The sequence below is a fragment of the Condylura cristata genome, unplaced genomic scaffold (assembly GCF_000260355.1).
Source record: "Condylura cristata isolate star-nosed mole 26May11 unplaced genomic scaffold, ConCri1.0 scaffold00020, whole genome shotgun sequence".
Taxonomy (NCBI): Eukaryota; Metazoa; Chordata; class Mammalia; order Eulipotyphla; family Talpidae; genus Condylura; species Condylura cristata.
Window position 1 is genome coordinate 33,640,687 of NW_004567121.1, and position 7,357 is coordinate 33,648,043.

The following is a 7,357-nucleotide window of genomic DNA, read 5'->3' on the forward strand; positions in this document are numbered from 1 at the left end:
TTTACCCCCGAAGTCCCAGAATTCCTGCTTAGCTCCACCCCTTGGCCCTCGCACTTCTCTCCCTGGTGCTGCTGGGAGTTGTAGTTTCCAATCACAGCAGTAGGGGGTGGAGTCCAGAAAGCTGGAGTAGGGGGTGGAGTCCACAGAACTCTGCAAAGCTCCTTTAGGACATCCTGCCCCTGAACAGCTTTAGGTGTTGTCCTCATAATTCTCTCACTGATGTGTTAGGGTCTGAAATCACCCGGTTGTTCCCCATGACAAAGAACAGAACCAGAGATGCACAAGCAAGCAGAGTTTATTAAGCCAGGTAGCTGGGGTCAAGCCTTCCCGCGGGCACGCAGGCCACACAGGGAGAGCAAGACCCAGACCATAGGAATGCCAGAGAATATATAGGCCCTTATCGGCCATTACAAACGTCATAGCCGGTGCAAATTCAAAGAGTAACAAGCTTCACGGCACTCAAGGACGGGTTTCTAAGAACAGATGTCTCAGTCATGAGTCAGGAGCTGATATCAGGGTCTAGTTTCAGCCAGTTCCAGGAGCTGGCACCAGGAATGCTATCTGCCTGCCCTCCTTTCTGGGTCCAGGGTGAGTCAGAGACCCAGACAGAGGGGCTTAGGGGCCTAACAATGGCACCATCACCATGGTCCCCTGTGTGCGTTCCCTCCGTTGTTTTTATCCCGTTCCCTCCCATGTCCCTGATTTTTGCCTCAGATCTATGGCTTGCCTGAGGGTTTTATCTTCTTCCTCATCTTTTGTTAGGTTTCCTTCTATCCTCCTCTATGTGAAGGGGACTATCCCATACAAAGTGAGACTATCCGCTATTTTTCTTTTTCCTTCTAACTTGCTTTGCTTGGCGTAATCCCTTCCATGCCATCCATGTAGTTGCAAATGGCATGAGTTATCTTTTTCATCGCTGAGTAGTATTCCACCATGCATCTAGATACCACATCTTTGGGATCCATTTGTCTTTTAGGGCACTTAGGTTGTTTCCATATCTTAGCTATTGTAAATAGTGCTGTACTATATATAGGAGTTCAACTTTCCCTTGAAATTATTGTCCTTTGGGTAGATTCCCAAAGGAAATTGCAGTAGAATTGCTGGATCATATGGTAGATCCATTTTTAGTGTTTTGGGGGGCCTCCATATAGCTTTCCTGAAGGAGTGCCATATTCTAGCAGCCACCTGTTATGACCTTAAAGATCATACATAACCTGCTGTCGTCTTTGTTCACTCAAACTCAACCACAGCAGCTACCTGATTGCTCACCAAATGCACTCATAATTCTGTCACCTCTGCATGCATTTCCTGTTCCCAGAACCTATTATACCTCCCCGCCCCCTTGCTGCTTGGCCTGTTGTTGAAGCCACCACCTCAATCAGGCTTCTCTAGGGTCTTATTTAATTTGCATTCACAGGTCATCCTGCTGCCTCCTCCTGCTTTATTTTTTCTTCAGCAACTTTTTGTAATAGATCATTTATTTTTTGGAAAAATTTTGCTACAATATGAGATGCCCAGAGGCTGAGCTTTGGGCCTCCTCTGTTTATTGTTGACTCCCTTGCACCTAGAGCAGAACTTGATACAATATGGGTATTTAGATCAGGCATGTCACGATGGTTCAGTACACACAAGTCAGTCAATGTAATTCACCATGTCAAGACATGCTCCTTCTAATTAGTGTTTTTGGAATTGTTGGAGCATAGTGTTATGGGAAAACTCCACACTGTTGAGCAAAGAGGCTGGACTGGCCTGTGTCCCTTCCTACAGTGCTTGGCGCCTTTTTCTCCACACCCTTGTTCCCTGTGGCATTTGTTGTTTCTAAATGTTAATGGGCCATTCTCACCAGAGTCAGGTGGTATCTCACTGTGGTTTGCACTTCCCCATGATAAGTGATGTTGAGCATTTTTCACGTGCTTGTTAGTCATCGACATGCCTTTTATTGAGAAGTGTTTAACTCTTCTGCCCAGTTTTGAAGAGGTTTTTGGTTTCTTTGTGCAGAGTTGCATGAGTTCTTTATCAATCTTGGATATTATCCTCTGTGTGATGCATGATGTATAAAAATCTTCCATTTTCAGAACTCAGTTTTGTTTTAGTGCTGTGTTTATTTTGCTGTGCAGATGATCATGAACTTGATGTAGCCTTTGTTTATTTTTCTTTTTGCTTCCCTTGCTACTATAGCTGAGTTCCCAATGACTTACTTCCCTGAAGCCAATACCATGGAAAGTTTTGTAGGTTTTCTTCTATATATTTTAGGGTGTCTGATCTTCCATTTACATCTTTAATCCACTTTAATTTTTGTACATGCTGTGAGATAGTGATCTAGTTTCATTTTTCTGCATGTGGTTTTGTAATTTTCCTAATGCTATTTGTTGAATAGACTTTCCTCTTTCCACGGTATGTTCTTAATTCCTTTGTCAGAAACCAACTGCTCATAAATTTAATACTTTACGTATATCTTGTTGTATGTCAGTTACTGTTCAATAAAGGCATAAACAAGTGATGAGTAAAGCAGAACTCCTAATAAATACTGAGGAGTTGTATAAAACCAATTGCTTTTAACAGTCTCCTTATTTGGAATGATTTGTGACATGGAAAAATTTAATGCAGCTAAAAAGGCAATCTCTGAACTTGTTCTAGAAGCAGATTAACACGCATTTGGAGGACTAGTTGGCTTTTTACTTGACTGATTTAAATTCTGTGCTGCAGAAGTGAAGTCACTTGTATGCAGCTCATGTTCTTCCAGCAAACACAGACTCTGTAAGTCTAAGAGTAAATCTGAGCAGGCATCCTGGCTCTACTGTGTGTGTTTTGAGTTCTGAATGACCTTGAGAATGAGCATACCTAACCTGCAGAATTTTTTTTTTTTTTGCAAAATTCAGGTTGAAAGAATAGATTCATTTTTGTCATACATAAAATATCGTATGTTGATACTCTCTTTTGGAAAGATTTCTAACAATATCAATCAATCCAGTAAGTGCAACATTTCTCTATCCTAGGAAGAGTAGGGCAGCTCTGTGAGTCCACTCTAATTTTTATCATGTTTAAACCATTTCTGAGTATTAAATAGGAGTGATAAATTCTTAACTTTTTCTTTTAAGATTTATTTATTTATGCATACAGAACTGGGGTACAGGCCAGAGATGCGGAGGGTGAGAGGATTCACCAGAGACAGAGGGGAACAGAACAGGCAGATAGACAAATTGCACTGCTGAGGGGAGCAGCGGGCGGGCCAGGAGAGGTCTGCCACGCCATGTGGATCTCCTCCGGGGCAAGCGGGAATCGAACCCATGCAGAAGTGGCTTAAGCTTCTTAGTGCTGTGCTCCAACCCGCTGCACCACCAGGGAGGGCCAATAAATTCTTAACTTTTAATGTCTTTTTATCATGCTATTTTAAAAGACACTTAAACTAGGTACAACTGACATGGACATATATATTTACTTGTATTTAATTTCCTGATTCTTCTACATGTCCTGTTATGTGTGCAGGGTATGATGGGGATAGGTTAGGTGCTGAACTGAAAGTAAAAATACCTATATTTCCTGTCTGAGTTTGCTACATTTTAGGTCTTTGGATTTGTCCAGCCATTTTGTACAGCTGAGCCACAGATTACCTACTTGTAATAGGAGAAACAATCACATAGATTGAGAGACCCATCAATTACATTTGCCAAATAAAGTGTAGGGTGATAAGCATTCAAATACTATTAGTAGCTTGACTGCATATGTCTTGGATTGCAGGTAAGGTGGTGTAAATGCAACAAAGGCTGTAGAGAGATGAAACAAGACCAAAGGGTCACATCCATCCATCCTAGCTCTGTGAGCCGCTTCTCTGAGCTGAAATTTATTTACCTGTAAGACGAAGAATAACCTATCTCAAAGTGTTGCTCTGAGTATTAAAGAAAGCAATTTATGATAATATTGAAGGATACTCAGTAAAAATTGGCAACCATTATTATGACAAACTATCATTCAAATAAAAATTTCATGATTGGAAAAAATGCATTTTTAAGAGATGTTATCAAATTCTAGACAAGTATAAACACTGCAATCAGGACTGCCAGATCTCTGAACATTTGGAGGTAGATGTTGAAACTTAAATGAATTCCTTTCAAATGAGAATTTTCCCTCTCATTATACAATAAAGGAATCTATCTCTGAGAAAAGATTGATAGGCCATACACCAATTTAATGAAAAAATTTTAATATAATTGAGACAGTCCTCACTTCAGTCAAATGAATGTTAATTCATCATTTCAGAGTAAACATTATGTATCTAAAAATTGCCTGGGTAGTTTTATTGATGTCATGGAAGTCAGAGAAATAAAGGATGATAAAATCCTTAAGTGAACGTCAGTCAATGTTCTCCAGTAATTTGAGAAAATGTGGAATGTTTTCTCAAGTGATAGATCATTATGTAAGAGAGAAAACAACATCTCTGTGGCAGCAGCACTGTGCAGCCTGGTCTGCTTCTCTGTATTCTGAGGTGAGTGAAACCAGTTAGTCAACAGTAAGAAGAAACACAGGAAAATGAATAAGCGCTCATGTGTGGTGGGCAGAGGTGGCCAGAGAAAAATCTACTCTGTTTATCCCATTCCAGAATGTCAGGAGGGAATTCAGTGAGTTGATTTCCTCTTCATTCCTTCACTCCTTTCAGGGAATCTTTTAGAAAGTCACATATTACAGGGTGGGGAAGCTACTTGCATCTAGTGGGTTGACATCATACTGGAAAGCAAAGACTTGCCAATACATTTTTCTGTGCAAAAAAAATTCACTTCCATATTGGCTGTGGTCAGACTTGTCTGCATTCATTGTTTACTGTCTATAAACCTGAAGTTATTTCTTTCTCCTTTTGCTCTTACTACAAGAGATGCTGTTGTGAGAATTTTCAAACTTTTAGTCAACTTTAGATACACATTCAACTCTTGGCCTGGACCTAAGAGCTTCAGGTCCCAGGCTGAACACCCCCCAGCTAGGCCAACCCACTGCCCCCTGACAGCGGGAGGAGCCGGGGTACGCAGGTAGCACCACCTGTCAGGGAGGGGGAGGCCAGAGGCCAGGCGAGCTGGTTGGAATATCGCAGCTGTGCTTTGGAGCTGGGTTGCTGTCAAGCGCAGGGATCAAGACCCTTTTCCAGGGGCTCCCGGAGAAAAGAAGCGAGAAAAATATAGAGACAGGAAGAATGTGGTTTTCTGGTGCTGCTGTGATGGACTATAAACTGGGAGCTTAAACAGAAATGCTTTCTCAGGCAGAACTCGAGGTCCAAGTCTCAAGATCAGAGAGCTAGATGTCAGTAAGATGGTTTCTTCTAAGAGTGAGGATCTGCTTCGGGACTCAGCTTTGCTCCAGGGGTTTGTGGAACATGTTAAAAGTAGAACTATTACTTCTCTGCCTTCATCTTCACATGGCAGTGTGTGTGTGTGTGTGTGTGTGTGTGTGTGTGTGTGTGTGTGTGTGTGTGTGTGAGCAAATCCCCTCTTCTGATAGGCATATTGGACTGGGGTCCACACTGTGACCTCATTGTACCTGGTTACATCCACAGTTACCTTATTTCAGAACACGATTGCATTCAAGGGGCCTCCCTGGTAGCCTCCAGGTTAAGTCTCAGTGCTGTCATGTGGGGATTGAATTCGAGCTCCCCCCATTTACCCACCCACCACCAGGGAGCTGACCCACATGGTGCAGTAGACGTCTCCCATCTGCCCGCTGCTCCTCTCAGTTGTGTGTCTCAATAGATCCATCTGTTCTTCTCTGTCTCTGGTGAATCCTCTCACCCCCATACCTTTGGCCCACTCCCAAGTTTTTCTATGCAAAGATAAAAAATCACATTTTAAGGTGTAGGGGAAAGACTTAAGCCTTTGAATTTTTTTGAGGGGGGATACAATTCAATCTTTATAATGTGTTCATCATCTTCTATTCCTGTAAACTGTATCAGTACCATTTAGAATGATCACAGACTCCTTGCTTTCTGCCTTCTTATAAGATTTGTGTAGTGGGATGATTTTTCCTTAAAGGTGTGATTTCCCTGCAGGAGAAAGGGGACAAATAAACATGCGTAGAGACTTTATGAAATTACACATAAAACAAATATCTAAGTTCCTTGATAATGTATTATAGTACTATATTATAGTACTGCTGTTTTGAATCCCTACATTTTATATACATATATTGAAAAAGAAAAAAAAGAATCAGGCTAACTTGCTGGCAGTTTCTACAAGATCCTTCTAATTCTTTCCATTTGGAGAACAAAGCTGGTACTGGAATTTTAGTTCACTGAAAAACGTATGTGGCTGGCATTTTACTTTTCATCCTTTTACTTTACTTTACTCTATTTTATGTTCATCTACTGACAGAGTGGCAATCAGAGGGAAGACAATCTTTTTTAGGTAGATAAAAATCTGTGACTGATGGAGCTACTGGAATGGGGGGAGAAGGAATTGCCGAGGCACCAATAAGCACCCAGTGCCTTTTGAAATAACTTATCTAATCATTGCAAGATCTTCCTGCGGTTTTTGGAGCTATAACTATAAAATTCATTTCTCTCTTGATATTGCTCTGAGGTCCTTTGACCTTCGAATTTATTTTATTTAAGTTCCTTGCCTCTAGTTTGATGCACATAAGCTACTTTGCAGCTCCTGGAACCCTCACACTGCCAGACCCAGCACTGGGCTTTTATGTGAACTCAGTCTGTATCTTGAGTGACATTTAGTAGAGTCTAAGCTGAGAGGTGCAAATTCGTTCATGAATCAGTGGATTCGGGGGATAGATTTCTAGACTAATGCAGTCTAAGATTATTATGGATGATGCTGATTACTTTATCAATCCCAGATTGATTGCAACTTTTTAACTTTTATCAACTTGTACTACTCTGGCTGTGTCATCTGAGGGCATTGATCAAGTTACCTCTGAATATCTATTACCTGGCTGCCAGGTGTAGGCTAAGCCTCCTCTCCAGTGAGGTGATAGGTTGGACCAGGAAAAGACAATCATGTCTCAAGTCTTTGTCCCATTTAGCAGGCTGCCTTTGAGAGGAGGGAAAAGGGAAGAAGAAAAGAATATGGTTGAATGACAGTCAACCTTCAAAAATGTCAGTTAGCCAAAATATCTGAAAAGATTTTTGTTTCAACATGCGCAGAAGAAATGGCCTCACTGAAAGATGTGCTTCTTGGTATGTTTGAGGTGAGTTAGTCTGTCTCCTGTTGGTCACCGGTGATTGGAAGCTCTAGTGAGCTGAGTTAGTCTGTCTCCTCTTGGTCACCAGTGATTGGAAGCTCTAGTGAGGTGAGTTAGTCTGTCTCCTCTTGGTCACCGGTGATTGAAGCTCTAGTGAGGTGAGTTAGTCTGTCTCCTCTTGGTCACC